The sequence below is a fragment of the Cervus canadensis genome, chromosome 26 (genome assembly GCF_019320065.1).
Source record: "Cervus canadensis isolate Bull #8, Minnesota chromosome 26, ASM1932006v1, whole genome shotgun sequence".
Classification (NCBI taxonomy): Eukaryota; Metazoa; Chordata; class Mammalia; order Artiodactyla; family Cervidae; genus Cervus; species Cervus canadensis.
In genome coordinates, this window is record NC_057411.1 from 42,809,062 (window position 1) to 42,832,770 (window position 23,709).

Genomic DNA, 23,709 nt, shown 5'->3' on the forward strand with positions numbered 1-23,709 from the left:
GATATAGGAGACGTGAGTTCACTCACTGAGTCAGGAAGATCTCCTGGAGAAGGAAATGGCAACCCACCCCACTATTCTTGCCTGGGAAATCCCATGAACAGAAGAGCCTGGCAAGCTACAGTCCATGGGACTGCAGAGAGTCGGGCACGACTGAACACGCAAGCATACATATATTACTATGTGATATGTGTGTATATATATACACATATGTATGTGTGTGTATGTTAATCAGGGTTCTCCAGGGAAACAGAGCCAGTAGGATCTGTTATCTATCTATATATCAAGAAGTTTAGTTTGAGGAATTGACTCACCATTGATTACAGAGCTTGAGAAGTCCCACGAGCTGATCCTTGCAAGTTGGAGACCCAGGATGATCAGTGGCACACCTGAGTCTGAAGGTCTGAGAATTAGGAGAACCGATGGTGAAAACTCAAGTCCAAGACTAAAGGTATAAGAACCAGAAAAATTGATGCTTTAAGCTCCAATCCAAGTAGAGAAAACCGATGTCCCAGCTTAAAAACAGTCTGGCAGAGAGTATCTGAAGGGGGAGAGAAAAGAGTTCAGAATGACCCTGCCAATTGGAAAAAGTAAATCTCTATTAATTGGAATTGAGAGGTTTTTGTAGGCACAGATGAGGGTGGGCTGAGAAATAGCAGAAAGTAAGTTTTAGACATGTCAGGTAAGAAATGTCTCTTTAGCCTCCGAGTGGTGATGCCAAGTAGGTAGGCACTTGGACCTACAAGTCAAGAATTAGAGGGAGAGATCTTGGCTAGCTGTATACACTTGCGATTTGCCAGAGCAGGGATGGTATATGGGGGCCTGCAACTGGAGAGTATACTCTAGAAAGCAAGTCCAGATGAAGAAAGTGCAAGGTCTGAGGCTTGTTTAGATGAGCCTCATCTTGAGGATGAGGTGGAATGAGCCAAGTTAACTTTGAAGAGACTACCGAGAAGAAAACCAAGGGAGTGTGATGTCCTGGAAGACAAACAGAGAAAGTATGACCAGAAGGAGGGAGGGATGTAATATTTTTTAAGTGCTGATAAGTCAAAACCAGATGGACTGAAAGTTGTGCATTAAATTAGCAAAATGGAGAAACTTGGAGAAAGAAACAGAAGTGATGTCTGTGGAGCAGAGGTGAAATCAGGTAATGAATTGTGTTCAAGAGATAACAAGAGAGAAGAATCTGGAGCATATGAATATTGACCACTCATTGAAAATTTAACTGTAGATGAGGACAAAGGAATGGGGTGATGAATGGAGGTTAAGATGTAGAACCAAGTGAGGGTTTCATTTTTTGAGTGGGAAGAATAGATCATATATAATTTTAATCAGACTGATCTGGAATAGAGGGAAAATTGATGATGCACAAAAGAAAGGGAACAATAGCTGGTTACATTCTTGAGTAGACAAAATGAGGAGACATTGACAGTTGGGCAGTAAGCACCTTGGCTCTTGAATCTGGTCCTGGGAAAATCAGGGTTGAATTATTTAGAGCCTTCTCAGCAGATTAATGTAGGTCAATGATAAAAGATGATTCATAACCACTTTTGATGTATATACAGCTATTCAGGAATATTCTAGCTGAGTAAAAAGTAAAATATGCAGATGCATAACTCAATAGTACAAGAGAAATTCTTGATCTAGGAGGCTTTATTCTCGGTTGACAAGGATCATAAAATCAGGAAACTCCTTTTATATTTTGAGCTGTAATCTGTTCTTCTGCATTTGTTACCCACTGAGTTCAGTTCTTCTTTTGGAGTCCTTGTGGGGGCATTTTCTGTACTCTTTGACAATTTTCCCATGCTCCCAATTTCTGTCTATTTCTGGTTAACCATCTGAGTTTTTTCAAACATTATTTCATTTCTAGACCCTCCACAATCTTGGTCATTCTCTCCTAAGCATGTTTCTGCTTGCCAACATTTTTTATGTAATTCTCGAAGTTCACACTAGGATCTGAGTTTGATTAACCAGCTTGCATTTGATATAGCTCTCGTTGGTTTTTTCCAGGTTCCCCTCATTTCCATATGTACCCTAATGTTGCATTTTAGTTCTCTTGCTATTATTTTAGAATAAAAGCACATATTGCTCATCTCAGAGTCATAGTCATATGTTGAAACATTACCCTAAGGGTTAAACCAGCATTATCTCATCTAACACTGTCAATAACCCTGTGGAACGTGTATAGTTAATATTTTACAAAGAGGACGTGGAGACTCAGCAAGACTAAGGGATGTGTCCAAAGTCTACAGCAGCTAGTAGTCAACCTGAACAAATCCCTGGTCTGTCCAGAAATCTGGCTTGCCTAAGGCTCTCAGTTCAGTTCAGTTCAGATGCTCAGTCATGTCCAGCTCTTTGCAACCCCATGGACTGCAGCACTCCAGGCCTCTGTTCATCACCAACTCCCAGAGCTAGTTCAAACTCATGTCCATCGAGTTGGTGACACCATCCAACCGTCTCATCCTCTGTCATCCCTTTCTCCTGCCTTCAATCTTTTCTGGCAACAGGGTCTTTTACAATGAGTCAGTTCTTCCTATCAGGTAACCAAAGTATTGGAACATCAGCTTCAGCATCAGTCCTTCCAGTGGACATTCAGGACTGATTTCCTTTAGGATGGACTGGTTTGATGTCCTTAAAGTCCAAGGGACTCTCAAGAGTCTTGTCCAACACCACAGTTCAAAAGCATCAATTCTTCAGTGCTCAGCTTTCTTTATGGTCCAACTCTCACACCCATACATGACTACTGGAAAAACCATAGCTTTGATTAAACAGCCCATGGTTCTGAGCTCCCCTAATACCATAACTGCCATGCAGATATGGGTGAGGCAAGAAAAAGTACAAAATGTGGTTATAGAATAGTTGAAATGAAGCCAGTTCTGCTTTACAGGATTCTGATTATTTCAGAAATCCTCAGGGCAGGGAGCTCATGGCTTCCCATTGGTGGATGTAGTGTAAGTATGTGGACTGGGACAAACCAGGAAGTGGCCTCACTAGAAGGAAGTGTCTGGCTAGTTAGTTAGTTAGTTACTCATGTCTTTCCTTGTGAAGCCCAAGGACAACACCCTGATACTGATGAGCCACCTTCCTGCCAAGGGTGTGTGTGAGAAACAGAAGTCCAGAGCTGCAAGTCACCATTCATGGAAATGATTTTGGCCTCAGACTTCTGTTAAAACTCAGTCTTTAAAACGGCATTTTCTGGACAGTATTTCCTAAATGGATAGATGAACTCAATGGTACTATAACGGGAATAAGAGTAAAAAATTAGAGTTATACAAGCAAGTGTTACAGGATGCCCAGAGGTAATAGGTAGTACAAATCAAGCCATCATAATGGAAGAACACTGTGGTTTAGCCTAAAATAAACCCCTAAACACTAAGAATTTCAAAGACAATAATAGCTGCTATACCCAGTAGACTTCCTAGTAGCCATTCCATCCTAAAACCATCTTTGCCCCCTAGCCTACCTCTGATCCTTCCCTCACTTTCCCATTCTTAATCCCATCTGAGAGCCTCACCAGGGCTACAGTGACGCTGAGAACAACATTATAAAGACCACACCAAATTATCTTTTGTATCAAAAGAGCCTTGTCAAAATGACACTAGGACTAAGTTCTTCTCTGGGAGAGGGGTACAGTTCAATTCAGATTCATGATCTGGAGCACTGGGAGGTAGGTAGAGACCCCAACAGGATGTAAGGTGCTCACTAGGTAAGCTGAAAATAAGTCATAGGTCACAGATCCCCAGGTAAATGCCAGGAGTGCAAAAGCTACAAGCAAACTCACTTGGAAGGTAAGGGGGAATTGCTGTTATTGTTCAGTTGCATAGTCAGGTCTGATTCTTTGTGACCCCATGGACTGCAGCACTCCAGGCTTCCTCATCCTTCATAATCTCTTGGAGCTTGCCCAAACTCATGTCCATTGAGTCAGTGATGCCATCCAACCATCTCATCTTCTGCCATCCCTGGGCCTAAACCCTGCTCAGCCTGATCACAAGACAAGTGAAAAAGGCAGACGCTCAGGAGAGGAGCTGAATTCATCTCAGATCCCTCAAGACAAAACTTCAGCTTTACTACAGCACTTGTACAGAACCCTCCATCCATCATGTGCTTTTAGGAAAGCCTCAATTGTGGCCCAAACTGGATTTGTGAATGGACCTGAGATGTCACTAGGCACATATTACTTCCCACACTGGCTAGACAAGTCTTTTGCACTTGTTGAGTTTCAGGTTCCTTGTCTTTAAAATAAGAGTTAAATGAGATGATGCGTGTTGAGTGCTTGGAGCAAAGAGCGCAGATGTGACTTCCACAAAATGTGACCCTTTTGTCCTCAACTTGAGCCCACCTTCTTTGTGTACCTTGGTCCACTCTCACATCAGGGGGCCTCACTGCACTTTCATGTGTTCCCTTGCAGCTATGCCATGACCTGTATAAAATGGTTACATATGTTTCAGTTGAGCTGAGTATATTCCACAATTTCATGTGAACAGACTAACTCTGTTGTTTCAAGGAATCTGATGAGTTTGGGTGACCCAGGCTGCATTAGCCAGGTCTGCCATAAAAAAAATACTGAATGGCTTGATCAACAGAAAGTTCTGAAGGCCAAATGTTCAAGATCATGGTATCAGTAGGGTTGGTTTCTCCTGAGGCTTCCCTCTTTGCCTTATAGACAGCTATCTTTTCCCTGACTCTTAACGTGGCCTCTTTTGTGTGTGTCTGTGTCCTAATCTCCTTTCCTTGTAAGAACACCAGTTATATTAGACTGAGGCTGACCCACATAACCTCATTTTAACTTAATTAACTGTTTAATGACCTTATCTCACTATACCGTGACATTCTGAAGTATTACAGGTTAGAACTTTAATTGATGAATCTTGGGAGATACAGTTCAGGCCATGGCATAGACTGTTGTCAAAACTTGCAAGGCTGTTTTTTGTTTGCTTGTTCGTTTATCTGTTTATTTGTTTCTGGAGCATCAATAACAATAGAGCATCAATGACTACTCAAATTTTTTGCAGCTCCATGAGCTGTGGCCGGGGATGGTGGGAGGAAGCGGGGGTGGACGTCTCTGCAGGAGACCGGATGTGCCTGGGAAACTCAATAGCTGAGGGAGTTCTAGAAAGAAGGAGATCCAGGAAACAAGGAGACAGCAGTCCTACCGATTCAGTAGAGACTGGAAACAGGCAGCTGAGTCACAGGAGGTGTTCCAAGGTGGCCTCTTGAGGGAGGCACTGAGTTGGGCGGGGACACGGAGGGTTCCAGACTCAGACAAAACTAAGTTTCTACACTGACTCTGCCATGAGCTGAATACAACATCAGTTCCTTAACCTTAGGAAGTTTTTTTTTTCCCCTTCCATAAAATGAGCTAATGATAATACTCACCTAACATACTTATCATGAAGTTAAATAACATAATGTTTTGAAAGCATTTTTATAGCACTAGACACATTCTAAATGCTTAATGAATGATAATTATTGTTAGTAATATTCTTATTACTATAAAAATATACTTATTGCTATAATTAATGCAATTGTTATTATTGTACCGAATAGCAATGGGAAGCTTGCTTTATTCCCCATCATATGAACCAGTATTTTGGTTCATACTTTTCATTAAGGCTCTCTTAGGGAACCATTGTCTTCAGAAATGATGGCACAAACTAGTGGGTGGAAACTGATAGTCACAGAGAAAATCTTTATACCAGAAAATTAGCAAGTGCTACTAATCAAGGCTTTTTTTCTTTTTTCTCTTTTTTCCTTCACTGTTAAACATTATCAACACTTCACTGAGATGGGAAACACACCCAAGAGCTCTCATCTATCCACTCTCAGTGCCACAGGGATTTCTCTGAACTCTATAGCAAGCATCATCTTCTCTTCCAAAAATGCTGCCAACCTCTACTGAAATCTCATTGTTTGTCTCTCTGACTCTTAGTTTCTTCTTGTTTTCTAACTGTCTGTGAACTCTTTGGGATCAATGATTTTGTTACCAAGTCCAGGATCGTTCTGCTCACCACAGGACAGGCCAATGAATCCAAGAGATGAGGAGTTGAGGCAAGGAAGAGACTTTATTATTTGGGGAGCTGACTGATCGAGAAGATGATAGGCTAGTGCCTCAAAATAACCATCTTTTTGGGGTCTGGATGCCAGTTTCTTTTATAGAGTAGAGATTTGGGGAGGTGAGGAAGCAAAGTAAAAAGGCCATTAATCTTGTAATCTTCTCCTAGAAGGGCAAGCCTCAGGCAGGGAATATGTTCATTTTTTCCTTCCTGCCATCTGTAAGTGGACAGGGTTCTGAACAAAAGCATTTTAGTTTAACAGTCAGGCAGAGGGGCAGGATTCTCTGAGGCAGGCCATTCTGTATTGATTATAATAACAAAAACAATGAAAAGCTTGTCAAAGAAACCATTCCAACATGGAATGAGAATTGCCTTCTTTTCTGCAACAGTTTCACCTAGTGAAGAGATAGTCTTGAATATTTGTTCTCTTCTGGAACCTGCTTTGTGGCTTGTTCTTCTCAACTGCCTGTGAGAAAGTGATTGTTATGAACTGAATGTCTGTGTCCCTCCCAAATTCATATATTAAAGCCTTAACACCCAATGTCATCAAATCACCTTTGGAGATAGAACCTTTAGGGGGTAGTTAGGTGTAGATGAGGACATAAGGATGGGTGCTTCATGATAGACTCGTGTCCTTATAAGAGAAACAAGACAGCAGTGCTCTCTCCCTCTTTAACTTGTGAGAACTCCACGAGAAAGCAACTGTCTGCAAGCCAGGGTGAGTATACTCACCAAAAATCCAACCAAGATGGCACCGTGATCTTGAACTTTCCAGCTTTCAGAAGTGAGAGAAAACACATTTCCATTGGTTAACCTGCCCAGCCTGTGGTATTTCGTTATAACAGCCAAAGGTGTTAAGACAGCCAAAGCTGATAAGACAGCAACCCTCAGCCCCAGTGTGCATTGAGGTATCTGGGCCTCCAGTTGTGTTGGCTAGGGATCTTAGTCACTTGAGAGACAAATCAGTAAACAGTTGCTCAAGTCCACAGAAAGCATGGCAGTTTGTTGTTTGGAGTTGATAGTGAAGAAACTGCCAGCAAAGAGGAAGATCCAGGTTCAACCCCTAGGTTGGGAAGATTGCTAGAGAAGGGAATGGCAACCCACTCCAGTATTCTTGCCTGGAGAATTCCATGGACAGAGGATCCTGGCAGGCTACAGTCCAGTGGGTTGTAAAGAGTTGGACATGACTGAGTGACTAACATTTTCGCTTTCATTTTAGTTTGCAATTTAGGATATATTTTGAGGTTAGAATAGACAAGCATTGCTGGTGGGTTGGATATAGTCTGAGAGAAAAGAGTCAAAACCCCAAGCTTTGGCCCGAGTAGATTTTCTGTTTGGTTGTTTGTTTATTTTAATGTTATTGCCATTTACTGAGCTAGGGAAAATGGGAGGATGTTCAGGTTTCAAAGAGAAAAGTCTAGACATCTATTTGAAGTGGAGAGAGTAAAGAAGATAGATAAGATATTAAGGAGAAAAGTCAAATAGGTAGCTGGATGTCTGAACGTTCAAACCCTCAAAACCTGCCAAGGACAGCAAAAAGGCATGAAGAACCTTCCTCTCACCAATGAGTTGATTTTAAAGGGGTTAGAGATGCGTGTGTTTCCCAAGGGAAGGAAAAAGGAAATAGATTTAGAGGTGTTAAAGGACATGAGCAGATTAGGGGCTGAAATTAGTGATAAAAGTTACAGCATGTCTGAACTTGGATTATCCCTGTATTTTCTTAAAATCATGCCACTAATTAATTGATTAATTCAACAAATATTTATTGAGTGCTTATGGCATGTCAACTCCTAAAGATATAGATTTAATTTGGATAAGTTCTAGAATCTCCTTTACTATGTAGAATTCTTCCATGACAAAAGAGTATAACTTATACACTATTTCTTATTTTTTTCATAGATTGAAAATGAAAGAATATCGATAGCAAGGATCAAACCAGTCAGTCTTGAAATAAACCCTGAATATTCATAGGAAGATCTGATGCTGAAGCAGGAGCTCCAATATTTTGCTCACCTGATTCAAACACACGACTCATTGGAAAAGACCCTGATGCTGGGAAAGATTGAAGGCAGAAAGAGAAGAGGGTGTCACAGAATGAGATGACTGAATAGAATCACAGATGCAATGGACATGAACTTGGGCAAACTCCAGGAGACAGTGAGGGACAGGGAGGCCTGGTGTGCTGCAGTCCATGGCGTCACAATGACTTGGACAAGACTGGGCAACTGAACAACAACAACAAGAATCTATCATTCTACACAAAATGATCACAGCTATCCATCCTAAAGCTGAATAACTACAATGTCAAAGAAAGCACTATTTTTGAAGACATTGTTTAGAAGAGTATTATTTGTTGAAGTCGGTTCAGCTTGGCCCATTGAACAACTAGTGTTTTCCAGAATCTTATGCACTATTTTACAGATGTTCCTGTCCCTATCAGTCACACTGTACTGTGAATGTCAGTGTTCCCTATTGTCGGACGTATTCAGGCTTACCTAGGCTGGGTACCCTGCTGCAGGAGTTGATAACAATATGGCATAAACATTGGAAATCCAGAATGACTCCATGGCATTATGCTAAGCGAAATAAATCAGACAGGGAAAGACAAATACTGTATGATATCCTTTCTGTGTGGAATGTAGAAAATACAGCAAACTAGTTAATAAAACAGAAACATAAGCAGACTCACAGATGATGAGAATAAACAAGTGGCTACCAGGGAGGGTGGGGAGAAGAAGGAGCAGCAAAAAGGTAAGGGGGGAAAGGGTTACAGGGTTTATATGAAATCATGGTGTGAAACTCTTGAAAGTTGTAAAGCATGACAGAATTTAAACTCTATCATTCAACAAAAATAAATAAAACGAAATTTATTGTGATTCAGTTCAGCTCAGTTCAGTCGTTCAGTTGTGTCTGACTCTGCGATCCCAAGGACAGCAGCATGCCAGGCCTCCCTGTCCATCACCAACTCCCAGAACTTACTCAAACTCATGTCCATCGAGTTGGTGGTGCCATCCAACCATCTCATCCTCTCTCGTCCCCTTCTCCTCCTGCCTTCAATTTTTCCCAGCATCAGGGTAAACAAATACAGAATAACTCCATGACTCTAGCATCAGAATTGGACTGATGGTTTTACTGTTCTTGAGCTCTGGGGGTAGACAAAGGAAGCATGAAAATGATGTGTTTGCATAATGACAATTTCAAGCTTGAGGCCCTTTGGGGTAACCAAATGGAAAAGCCTCATTGGCATTTGGATGTGCAAAACTCAGCTTCAAGATTGGAGATAAGGAATACCAGAAAGGAATGGAACCACTCAGAGGGCACTTGTGAGGAGTGGAATTCTGGAAAATATCAGCTGTTCAAGACCAGCCAGAGTAGAAGCCTCCCGGGGATGATGAAGGAGGCCTTCCATGCCTTCTCCATGCCTCATTATTTACAACAGCATTTTGGAATAAGCATCATGAACCAATTTACAGATGAGTAAATGTTGGCTCAGAAACCTTTTGGGTCTTCCCAGGGTCAAAAAGCTAGTGAACAGTAGACCCAGCACTTACCTCTGCCCTCTAGAAAACAATAACGTCACCTTGTGTTTCCATTTATCAACTCCAACTATCACAAAGTCCCTTTTTCTATGCATCTAAAAGCTGAATTTGTCTCCCTTCTAAGAAGTTTTTTTTTTTTTTTTTCCCTTATTTTTTCCCTCCCTAGATAGGAGATGGCTTTTCAGAATGAGTAGAGAATTCCTGAAGGTATAGAATGGGCCAGTGATGTAAGTGAGGGCTTAGTATATCCACAGTACACATGCTGCCATGCTTCTCACAGCCAGGGATCAGCTCTTATTTGGACATCAATATTTCACATGGTTAAATTCAGGTAGGCACCAGGTCCCTTCCAGAAGAGAGCAGCTGTCTTATTTCTCCCAATTATAGAACAGAATGCCTTATAGTTCAAAATCATAAATTTTTAGTGGACAAAAGTGAAAGTGAAAATTGTTCAGCTGTGTCCAACTCCTTGCAACCCCATGGTTTATACAGTCCATTGAATTCTCCAGGCCAGAGTACTGGAGTGGGTAGCCTTTCTCTGCTCCAGAGGATCTTCCCAACCCAGGGATCAAATCCAGGTCTCCCACATTGCAGGCACATTCTTTATCAGCTGAGCCAAAGGGAAGCCCAATAATACTGGAGTGGGTAGCCTATCCCTTCTCCATTGGATCTTCCTGACCCAGGATTCGAACTGGGGTCTCCTGCATTTGCAGGTGGATTCTTTCAGGGGACAAACCAGGCTCAAACTTGGATTTACCACTAGAATCCGGGTAACCTTGGGAAATTTTTACAAAGCTCACCAAAAATTATTTTCCTGATCTTGAAAATGAGGAAATAATCTATAATCAAAATGTTATTATATTAACATCAATGTTTACAAAGCTACTGGCACAGTGTCTGGCTCAGAGCAGGTAATGAGGAAATATAATCTATACTTTTTAAAAAGACAATTGACTAAATATAAGAATCAGTAGTTCTGGAGGTGAAATGAGCCATTTATAGGTTTTCTTCCTAGAACTGAGAACACAAGCAGGCTAATGATAGAATTGAAAGCCCAAATGAATCTTAAATAAATGTCACTACATTTCTCCCAGTTCTAATAGTTCCAGGTCCAACCTGTGAGGAGGTTTTGATGTAGGAGAAAGAAGGAAAGGTTACAGGAAGTGAGGTTGCATAATACTTTCTGGAAACAACATACTTAAAGGAGAAAAGATCTGTGCCCTTTGATATAACTCAAGTATAAAATTTCAAGGTTAATTAGAGTTATATATAATAAGAAAATCAGACTACTGCAAAACTCAAAACTCTATCTAAACACAAATTTATTAAGCACCTATTGCTTCCATTAGCTATTTAAAAAATGTTAAAAGTGGAGTATTCTAATGTGCATGTGTGCTCATTTGTATCCGACTCTTTCTGATCCCGTGGACTGCAGCCCATCAGGGTCCTCTGTCCATGGAATTTGCTAGGCAAAAATACTGGAGTGTGTTGCTATTTCCTCCTCCAGGGAATCTTCTCGACCCAGGGATCGAATCCTCATCTCTTGTGTCTCCTGAACTGGCAGGCGGACTTTTTACCACTGAATCACCAGGAAAGCCCCAGAATATTCTAATGGAGATCATGTGAACATTGCTAACATGGCTTCAATTGAAACACTCCTATTAATCTGGGTTGGATGATTCTTCATTATCCCAAAGTGTTGCTTGCATTGTAGAATGGTTTCCATCCTCTGCCTCACTTACTAAATGCCAATGTGACATAAAAATTATCTCCCCACTTTCCATATGCCCCCTGGGGTTCAATAATGCTGTTACATGAAACTCCTGCTCTCCCGGATCCTTATTTTTCAGATGAGGTTAGAAGATTCAGAAAAAGAAAGTGTCTTATCCAAGGTCAAGCAGGTCTTTCCTCTTGCTCTTAAATTTTGGACCAGAAAGCTTTTCAATTTCACTGCTATAGCAAGTATGAGCAAATACATTAAATTATTAAATCCTTTGATCAAACTGAATTTCTCTTTGAAAATCAGAAGCTTGAATTGGAAAGAAACTTGGAATCCCTAAGATCTGACTTCCTCATTTGGCCAATGAGAAAATGAAGCACAGCAAACAGCGTAACTGAACAGATTAAATTCAGGCTCTGGGAGAATGGTAATAACTCCAGCCATTGCTGACAAATGGATGCCTCAGTGAAGCTGTATATGATAAGGTGTTAACGTTGGAGTTGACATTGAGGCAGGAGAAACACAAGGTCCTGGGTAACCATATGATTCTGTTCTGGAGAACAGGATTTGTAATAGCTCCATAAATAGAGATGCAGTCAGGAAGGGGACAGTATTTTGTATAGAAAGAAGTATAGTTGACACCAAACTGATATACAAAGGTCAAAAAGGTCTGCTTGAGGGCAGCACCTCTGGTATCCAAACATTCATTCACTGATTTAATATTAGCAGGAGTGATTATGGCAACTGTCATTTTTTGATACCTTACCAGATATGGGGCACACTCTCTTTCTAGTTAATGCAATATTCACTCTGGCCATACTACACTTCCATTTTTTTTTTTTTTTAATATGAGTAAAATGTTTCAGGGGCTCAGATGGTAAAGAATCTGCCTGCCGTGCAGGAGATATGGGCTCAAACCTTGGGTTGGGAAGATCCCCTGGAGAAGGGAATGGAAATTCACTCCAATATTCTTACCTGGAGAATCCCTTGGACGGAGGAGCCTGGTGGGCTACAATCCATGGGGTCACAAAGAGTCTGACATGGCTGAGTGACTAACACTTTCACTTTCAAACTGAGGTTCAGAGAAGCTCAGTAATTGTCTGAAGTCACACAGATGGTGTCAGCAGAATTGAGACTCAACAAACATGCATAGGATTCTTTCTATATTCCACTCTCTGCCACATCGGTTGTGAATATATACAGATAAACAAGAAAAGACCCTTGCTTTTGAGGACTTGAGCCCAGAGGGATGGCTACAGCAGAGCAGACCTTCTGGTTGTGGATTGAGAGGGCTCAAAGAATGACGGAGGCTGAGGCAAGAGAGGTGTCATCACCTGGTTGGTGATGGAAAGAGAATTCAGGAAAGTTTTCACCCAGGACTCCTGCCTTAGTTTAGTTTTGAAAAGTACACACTTGTTAGACAAGGTGGGGGTCAGAGTCAGGAGGAGTTGGTTCAGGGAGAGAGCCAGATGACAGGATGGACAAAGACCCAGCAGCCAGAAACCTGGCTCCTTTGTGGGAGTGCAGCTTTGATACCTAAGGGGTGAGCCATTTGTCTCCAGAGTGGGGCTTAGAGATGCTTTCACCTGCCCAGGAGACTGCAGGATAAACAGCCTTCTGGAACAAAGGAGACAGGAGCAGTGTGGTTGAATAGAAGGAACCAGGGTTCTGGGTCAGACACCTGGGTTGTGAGACACCAAAGGCTTCTGCTTCTCTTTGTTCTTTAAATATTTGGGAGCTAGAGTGCCACGCAGAGGGTCGGAGATGAGAAGCAGGCAAAGTAGTACATACTTGTCCAAGAGTTTACCCGGCCCTTTCTTTCTTGGGTATTTTCTGTCCTTTTAAAAAGGGTTCTTTCTCTCCCTCTACCCTCTCTTATCTTCACTTTCTTCCTGGTTGCCTTATTCCCATCCTTGAATCTGTCTGGGTGCCCAAGTTTATCCATTCTGTCCTCTTATCCATGTTTAAGCCACTTCCTGCTCACAGAGATCACACCTGAACCTGTGTGATCCCGAGACATGGCTTAAATTCTCTGGGCTTTAGCTTCTTCAGATGTAAAATGGAAGTCTGTCTCCTGGAGCTTGGAGGGTCTCACCTGACATGTAAGAGCTTGCTGCAAACTGTAATGGGACCTGCAAACCGCTTTTGTGATCAAGATCGTCATCCTGAATTGATAGCAGAGGATAACCATACATCTTAGAGTTCCTAAGTTGTGTGGCTTCCTGTGTGTAACTGTGAAAAAATACAGTTATTTGCATTTAAATACAAGTTTAAATCCCTCCCGACCAAAAGCGGTAATAACCACCCCAAATGAATTATACATTTTCTAATTTTAAAAGGCCGTTTTATGGAAATGAGGTTATTTGTGCTGCATGGTATGTTCTTGTTGTATCAATGCAAATGCCAAAGGGTGTGATTTATCCAGACGACACCACCGATGGGGGGAAAATCTAGGGGCCTGATTTGTATCACATTCTAAACACTCTGTAAATGTATAACCTGCAAAGCCCCTCAGGAGGAGGGAGGAGAAATAACCATCGTGAACATTTTACAATTTTTCTGCTGAGCTTGGTGATAACAATTTGCTCTAGTTAACCAGCATGGACTGTGTGGTAAATGCGGAAGAAATGTGATCTCATTTTCAAAGATTCAGTGGGAGCTGATTTGTATGTACAGTCCAATATAATTTTGTGAATGTGAGTCTTAGGCTGTGTTTATAGTCACTGTTGCCCAAACCTGAGTGTGTAAATCCGATTTGCATGTTCAATTACGTCCACTCTTTAGTAAAAGCTGCCATGTTGATTTTTGGAGTCTGTGCATCTCTGCAGTCAAGGGTGGCAATAATGGCTATCATTACCAGGGTGTATGTGACTTCAAGGCTAGTAAGGAAATGCCTACAAAGCCTGAAGTTTCTCCTTGGCCTCAATCACCCAGTCAGCATCTGTGTGTTGGGGTAAGTGGACAGGGGTGGGAGCAGGGCTGTAGTAGAAAGGTTTCCTGAAAACTTTCTCATTATTCATTGATGAATAATGCCCTTTCAGATGTAAAATAATCCCCAGGGGAGAAAAAAGCCTACAGAAAAATACAAAATGCTAATGATGCTTTTCCCATGAAGTGTAAATAAGCACAGATTTTTTTTTTTTTTTCCTTTCAAAAAATAAAGAAAAGGGGGGAAAAACAAAAACAACTTCCTCTGGGAACCAACTTATAATATATCTTGTGTGACATTTAGAAGTTGCTTCAGCTCTTGGAGTTTTGCATTTTTTAATAGGAAAATGAGGAGATTTTACCACCGATGCTCAAAGCATAACAAAGGATCCCGCCTTATTTCTGAGTGAAACATGGAACCCCTAGGATAAAATGAAGAGACCTAGTATTTCACTAGTAAAATTTATTTAACAACGTTGATCATGTTTGCTTACTTTAATGCCAATCAGGAGGAGGAAAGAGATAATTCTAATAAATGCGACAGCTAGAAATGTGCACCCTTTTGGACAAATTATGACAAAAACCAGACAGGAAGCCATGACCCATGACTGAGATCAAACATTTGCTCTTACTTTCCAGCCTAAATATGAATCTTTGGACCTGCACATTCGTTACTATTTAAAACAAGGTGATCCTTTAGGTTGCCATTTGGCCATGTTTCTCTAGCTCTGACATTTGACTCCCTTCTCGCCCACAATTCATTTCCGTCACTTGGCTGGGCTTCTTTCTACCTTTATAGAGAACTTTAGATTACTAGCTTACCCTTCTCAGTCAGGCCAGTCTGTTCATTATACCATAACTGACTTACTCTCACAAACCATCTACAAACCCAGATACCTTTCTGATTCGACCCAGTACACCCTAGAGTAGAAGAGAAATTTTAACAATGCTTTCTCCAAGCATGGTTAACTTAAAAGAGCTTTAAAACTTCACCCAAATAATATCTTCTCCCAGGGCCTAACCAGATTGCGTGCATGCAAGAGCGCTTAGTTACTCAGTCCTGTTTGATTCTTTGCGACTCCATGGACTGTAGCCTGCCAGGTTCCCCTGTCCATGGGATTCTCCTGGCAAGAATACTGGAGTGGGTAGCTATTCCGTTCTCCAGGGCCTCTTCCTAACTGAGGGATTGAACCTGGATCTCCTGTGTTGCAGGCAAACTCTTTACTGCCTGAACCACAGGGAAGCCTTCTAATACATGACTTAATTTTATGCATGTATTATGACAGTTGCGTATTGTCTGTCCCATCCTGCTGCAATATGATGCCATGAGGTCAAGATTCACTCTCGTATAGCAAGACCATAGAATACTGCCTCTACATACAGGCAAACAATACACACTTGTTCTATGATTGAAGGGTGTTTCTAGAGTTCTGGTCCACATCTTTCACTCTGAACTAAATGATGGCTTCTCTTTCTTCTTTGAAATTTGTGACTCTCCTTGTAGAAACTGATGATCAAGAAGATGAATAAAAATCATGTGATAAAAGTTTATATTGAACTTCTCTCCTATATTGAGTGAAATAATGAATGCCTACAATTCTCAAACCCTATTGAAAAGACCTTAAATTAAATAGTAGAAGATTAATCAGACATGACTTGTGTAGACTTGCCTATAAATGAGCAAGAAAATTCTACTCTGTACAAATGGTGTCTTCGCCACCCTGAGATTTCACCAGCCATAATATAGCTCCTCTAGATTAGAAAATTTCAGGTTCATATTAACATAGTTCTATCATAAACTATTACCTTTCTTTCTTCCCTTCTTTCAAGTGAATACTTCATTTTATTTAGTTTGAATGAAGATTTCTTAAAGCAATGCAGGAGAATATAACCAAAATAAAGGACTAGCAAAATGTTAGCAAGAATATTAGCAACACAATTATAAGAAACCAGGAGAATGTGTACTTATCTGTTGACAGTCTCCACTTTTCTCCAGAGCATTTTATTCACTTATTATTTGGACAAAGTAACTAAATTATATGGGACCAAGATCCTCATCTGCAAATGGGAGCAATAATAGCCTATTGGGTTATGGAATCAGGTAAAATGAGGATAAATATAGATAGCTCTTGTTATATCATCTGGTACATAACGTACAGTGCAAAAAAGTACTAGTGAATACTGCTTCTGGATTTGAGTGTCAAATGCTCATTATTCAAGTCTCATTATTTAGCTCACTAATCTGAACCATGTGCTTGTTTCACCCACAATGTCTCTCATAACGTTCTACAAAAATCATGCTCACATTGATCATCTTAACCCCCACGTCTACCCTCACCATTCTTTTTCTTGTTTGTTTATGTCAGATTAAACTCTCTTATTTTTTGAAGACACTGTTTATAAGATTATTATTTACTGAGGCCAGTTCAGCTTAGCCTGGGCTTCCCTGGTGGCTCTGTGGTAAAGAATCTGCCTGCAATGCAGGAGACCTGGGTTCGATCCCTGGGTTGGGAAGATCTCCTAGAGGAGGGCATGGCAACCCACTCCAGTACTTTTGACTGGAGAATTCCCTGGGCAGAGGAGCCTGGTGGGCTCAGTCCATAGAGTCGCATGGAGTGGGACACGACTGTAGTGACTAAGCAGCAGCAGCTTAACTCATTGAGCAACTAGCATTTTCCAGAATTCCAAGCGCCTTTTTTAAGATATTCCTGTCCTTATCACCTGCACTGTACTGTAGATGTCTTATGCAGAGAGTGAAGAGGAACTAAAAAGCCTCCTGATGAAAGTGAAAGAGGGGAGTGAAAAAGTTGGCTTAAAGCTTAACATTCAGAAAACTAAGATCATGGCATCTGGTCCCATTACCTCATGGCAAATAGATGGGGAGACAGTGGAAACAGTGTCAGACTTTATTTTTTTGGGCTCCAAAATCACTGCGGATGGTGACTGCAGCCATGAAATTAAAAGACGCTTACTCCTTGGAAGGAAAGTTATGACCAACCTAGATAGCATATTAAAAAACAGAGACATTACTTTGCCAACAAAGGTCCGTCTGGTCAAGGCTATGGTTTTTCCAGTGGTCATGTATGGATGTGAGAGTTGGACTGTGAAGAAAGCTGAGTGCCGAAAAATTGATTCTTTTGAACTGTGGTGTTGGAGAAGACTCTTGAGAGTCCCTTGGACTGCAAGGAGATCCAACCAGTCCATCCTAAAGGAGATCAGTCCTGGGTGTTCATTGGAAGGACTGATGCTGAAGCTGAAACTCCAATACTTTGACCACATCTTGCAAAGAGTTGACTCATTGGAAAAGATCCTGATGCTGGGAGGGATTGGGGGCAGGAGGAGAAGGGGACAACAGAGGATGAGATGGCTGGATGGCATCACCAACTCAATGGGCATGAGTTTGAGTAAACTCTGGGAGCTTGTGATGGACAGGGAGGCCTGGCGTGCTGCGATTCATGAGGTCTCAAAGAGTCGGACATGACTGAGCGACTGAACTGAACTGAACTGAACTGTAGATGTCAGTGTTCTCTATCCTTGGGGGCATCCAGGCCTACCAAGGCTGGATAACCCTGTTGAAGGGGTCTATGGCAATTCAGTATGAACATTGGAAATCCAGAAAGACACTAAGGCATTATGCTAAATGAAATAAACCAGACAGAGAAAGACAAAGAAAGACAAATACCATATGATATCACTTCTTTGTGGAATCTAAAAAAAAAAACTACAACAAGCTAGTGAATATAACAACAACAACAACAAAAAAGCAGACATATAGATATAAAGAACTGGGCTTCTGTGGTGGCTCAGATGGTAAAGAATCTGCCTGCAATTCAGGAGAGCTGGGTTTGAGCCCTGAGTTGTAAGGATCCCTTGGAGAAGGGAATGGCTATCCAACTCCAGTATTCTTGCCTGGAGAATCCCTTGGACAGAGGAACCTGGCAGGTTACAGTCCACGGGGTCCCAAAGAGTCAGACACAGCTGAGCAATTAACATACGTACACACCAGTGTGTGTGTGTGTGTGTGTGTGTGTGTGTGTGTGTGTGAGTGTGTGTGTGTGTGTGAGGGGGCATTATAACATAGGGATAAAGGAAAAAAGGGGGTTATTGTGAGATTATATGAAATCATATGTATGAAACTTTTGAAAATTGTAAAGCACAACAGAATTAAGAGAATTTTCACTCAACAAAAATGAATTTACAAGTGAATTCCAATAAACAAAATAAAATAAATAATGCAGAATGACCCCATGATTCTAGCATCAAAATCGGGCTTTTTTTTTTTTTTCCTTTTCTTTTTGGAGATTTGTGTTCACGAACAAAAATGGTCCTGTAGGCACCCATCCATCCAGGCTTAGCAGCATAGAATGCTGTGATCACTTGGTCTTGTCTGGCTTGCATAGGTAGAGGTGAACATGTGTAGGATATTGGTCAACCTGGACTAGGATGAAACAGGTATAAAGGGACGAGGCGAGAGATGTCACAAAGAGAGCTTTCAATTGAGAAAAATTTAAAAATGAGTGTAAAAAATCGAGAAAGCACATTGGATTCAGAGTGATGAGACCCATTTGGTTAGGGAGAGGCCCTACACTGGGGAGAAATTGATTGTACATTGGGAGGAGTGGGGAAGGGGTAGATTTATGGGGCTTGTGAATATTAGATAAAGAGCTTGATATTCACTGAAAATAGAAAGGTCCATTTTTAAATCACTCTGAACAGAATAAGAAGATGGAGACAAGCTCATCTTTTACTTAAGACAGTCTATAAAGCTCAGAGCAGGGAATGGGTATTGACAAAATTAATGAGTTTCTCTCCCCATCAGCCCTGTAGCTCTTTGACTCAGACAAGGAACCTCATGTGTCCCAGGGAACTGAGGCCTGAGGAATAAGAAGAGAGACTCTGACCTTGTCAAAATGCATTTCTGTCTGAATTGGGACACAGCTATTTATCTTGTGAGATAATCTTTGTTCAGGGTATGAACATTTCTTTCTTTGTAAGCATTGGTGACTATATCCTTTCAGGGACAACTCCCCAAAGATGTCATCCTCTGAACTGAAAAAGAGTTGTTTTCACACACAGGACTGTAAGTTCTGAGACTGTCCAGAATAATTTAAATAAATCCTCTTGACAGAGTTTCAGAATCCTCTGTCAATTAAAATGACAACCTATTCTCTTAAATCCACAGGCCAGTAAACAAGGATTGGTTTGTTTTAACTCAATAAAAGCTCAGCTATCCTTTCTCAGTGTAAAAGTCACCTGGGTTTTAGAATGCAATGAGAACCATTCTTTCTAGCTTCAGACAGTAGCTTGTTTTCAGTTTTTGGCAGCATACCACAGGCATCTATTAAGACATTAGCATATAAGCTTCACCATACATTGTTCATATGTTTAAAACAAACAAACAAACAACAACAACAACAACAAAAAAAAACAATGAAACAAGCCAACTCCCTGTGATATTTGAGTTAGTATTCCCATTTTACAGACTAAGACCAGACCTTGGAGTTACTTAATTTTTATCTCCAGAAATAAACATAAAATCAATGTTACCTAATTCTACTCTGATTTTCTTATTTTATAGTTTAGAATAACTCTATTTCCTCTTCTCAGAACACATTTGGGGACTGACTTCTCTTCTTTTCTTAACAAACACTGAACTTGAAGTCTGAAATATTCTTTACTTCCCTATCTTTTTTTTTTTTTTGGTTACTTCCCGATCTAAATCTCACTCCTACTCCAAGGATAACATGGGCTGCCAACTTATAGCAATTGTCTTGGTATACCTAGGAGAACAGGGTCTCTTTCATCTCAGGACTCATCAAGTCTCACTGGGAACCCTTCATTGCCTACCTTTTATATGGAATCATTTGGATTTGTATATAGCTTGCCAAAATAGATTATAAGCAACTCTCAAACAGATACCAGGCAACACCAACTGTTAAAGGTTGAACTGTATTCCACTCTTCAAATTCTAAGTGAAATCTTAACTGCCAATACCTAAGAATACAATGTTATTTGGAAATAGGATCACTGAAGCTGTAATTATCTAAGTTAAGATGAGGTCCTGCAGATGAAATTAAAAGACACATGTTCCTTGGAAGAAAAGCTGTGATCAATCTAGACAACATATTAAAAAGCAGAGACATTACCTTGCCAACAAAGGCCTGTCTAGTCAAAGCTATGGTTTTTCCGGTAGTCATGTATGGATGTGAGAGTTGGACTATAAGAAAGCTGAGCACCGAAGAATTGATGTTTTTGAACTGTGGTGTTGGAGAAGACTCTTGAGAGTTCCATGGATTGCAAGGATATCCAACCAGTCCATCCTAAAGGAAATCAGTCCTGAATATTCATTGGAAGTACTGATGCTGAAGCTGAAATTCCAATACTCTGGCCACCTGATGCGAAGAACTGACTCATTGGAAAAGACCCTGATGCTGGGAAAGATTGAAGGCAGGATGAGAAGGGGATGACAGAGGATGAGATGGTTGCAAGGCATCATTGACTCGATAGACATGAGTTTGAGCAAGCTCCAGGAGTTGGTTACAGACAGGGAAGCCTGGCATGGTGCAATCCATGGGGTTGCAAATAATTGGACAGAACTGAACGACTGAACTGAACTAAACTGACTGAAGATGAGGTCCTGCTGAAGTAGGGTTAGCCCTTAATCCAACAAAATAATTGGTTTCCTTCCAAAAGGGGGGACTTTGGAAACAGACATGCACCCAAGAAAAATATCATTAGAAAGCAAAGAAAAACATCAGAATCACGAGTCTATAAGCTAAGTGACATTGAAGATCGCCAGCAGACCACCGGAAACCAGGAGAGAGGGATGAACAAACATTTCTCAAAAGGAATCAACCCTGAAAGCTCCTTGATCTTAGACTTCTGTCGTCGAAAACTGAAAAATACTAAATTTCTATTTTTTAAGCCACTCGTATGTGGTACTTTGTAACAGGAGCCATAGCAAAAGTCTTGCTAATTATGACTTTGAGATTATGATACTGAGATTCAGAAAAACTGAATATTTTAATAAAATCTGTGACACAGGTCCAATAAACATCACCTTCTTCCTCTGACCCTTAATACTATCAACTTAAAATTATGTCAATAGCACTGTTTATTTTGTTTTCTTTTTGTGAGCATTGAGTATGATCACACCCATAAAGACATTTTCTAAGTTGTAAATCACCTGGAAAAATAATGTCAGGTATAACTATTTTTGCAGATGGCCAATGCATCTCTGTTGATGGATTGAATAAAGGTAAACTAAATGTGCCTGGTATGAAAATACATTTAGACACTATTATTATTGATGACCCCACCATAAAAACACGAATCCCATGAATTTTCACCTAGTGAAGGCTATTTTAAGCAAATACACTCAAATACTGAGTTTAAAAGGGCTTAAGATCTTATTCATTTAGTTTACATGCTCTGAACATTGATCTCCCAAGTATGGTCCTTCGATCAGCACCATGCAAGTCACTCCTAGGTCCACCTCAGATTTCCTGAGTCAGAATCTGTGTCTAACAAGATCTCCAGGTGATTTGTGTGCAAGTGAACTTTTAAGTCTGCTCAAAATGCATTTCCTAAGTAACTCATATTCCTAGAACATAAAGAAAGGCAGTAATCAGTAAGCATTCTTTCAACCATGACATGCAATATTGGGAAAAGCCCAAGCTTCAGCATTTGATAGATATGATTTTTAATCTCACATCCATCATGTAGTTACTTAACACAGCATGGCCTCAAACAAGTTGATTTACTTGGTGACCCCACCATCTCCTAGTCTGTAAAAGGAACTAACATTACTTAGCTTGTGTGGTCCTAGAAGATGATTAGAGAGAATGTGTGTAAACCAATAGGCATATATCAGAAACTATATATATATATATCCCTGGAATTCTACATTGCTGACAAATGTCTTTTCTGGCATTATATGTCTGATTAGTCAGTCACTTTAGAGGAAAAAAAAATCAGATTTTCTGATGGATCAGGGATCTCAAAGGAAGCCAAGAATTTTCATTTGTGGATTTCTTCCTGGAGTAGGTACTTAATTACACCCACAAGGAAGTCTACACTAAAGATTGTTATTGTTTAGCTACTAAGTCAAGTCCAACTCTTGCGACCCCAAGAACTGTAGCCTGCCAGGCTCTTCTGTCTATGGGATTTTCCTGCAAGGATCCTGGAGTGAGTTGCCCATTCCTTCTCCAGGGGATCATCCCCACCCAGGGATTGAACCCAGGTTTTCGCATTGGCAGGCGGACGCTTTACCACTGAGCCACCTCGGAGAGATGTTTCCCTACGAGGAAAAAAATTAAGATTTTCTGGGTGGTCAGGGATTCCCAAGGGAACCAGGGATTGTCATTTATGGATTTTCTCCTGGAGGAGATACTTCATAACTTAAAGAGCTAAAGATATCTGATGCTCGACGTGACTGTGTCGGTGTCCTCTGGAGGAAGTCTCTGAGTTTTTCTGCACCACTGGGCTTCCTTGGAGAGACAGCATATGCTGCACCAACACCTCCTCTGTCTCAGATGTCACAGAGCCGCCAGCAAAAGGTGACATTAGCACAGAGCTCTCCATGGGAAACACCTCTTGGAGCTGCAACCAGGTCAGGAGTCACTGAGCAAAAGCATTTCATTCCTGCAGAGACTGTTGTCACTTGATTTTATTATTTTGATCTTTTGAGCATCTTTTCAATGCCAACAAAAGGCAATCCATTCTTCTGGGAGAAGCCATCAGAGCATTGGTAATGAGCTGTGCAAGGAGGCTCTGGCATCGGCAGAAGCTCGGGGGAAATAGAGGCACTTTGTTCCCGAAACTCACATGGTGTGACCTGCTCGCTGTGTGAAATGTTAATATTTTGCTTCGTGCTTGTCTCCCGGTGCCACTGCCAGCACTCAGAAAGCTTTTGGGGAGGTTGCTGTACTTTTTGTGAAAACTGCATGGAGGCAAGCCAGATGTCAATGTGTGAATCAGAGCACTTCTCTAGAATTCGTGACTGCTCACTTTACTCTTCAGCAGCTCCATAGAAACTAAAATATGTATGCTTGGAGAGAATAAGGTTTGCTTTCTTGTCCTCGGTCAGATGATAATACCACGTGGCACGTGGCAGATGATGGCAGTCAGTAACTGCTTTCTCTCCCATCATGTCAGTTACCTCCTGAAAGCCCAGTAGCTCCCCCAGCCTTCCAGAGGTTAGTAGTTTTAATATTTCCAATGAATCCAGAGGCATCAGTCTATTGTATCCTGCTATTTTCAAGATTTGTCAATTCTGCTTTGTTTTTCTTTTCTATTTTAAATATTTCACTGAAATAAAGTTATCCCTAGATTTATGAATTATCATATAAAGAAATATTTTAATTATATACAAATTAAATGTAAATAGATATATTTATTTTAAATGTATTTAGTATCTTCATAATTATGAATTCTATAATATACAATATCACATATAATACTGATATTTTAT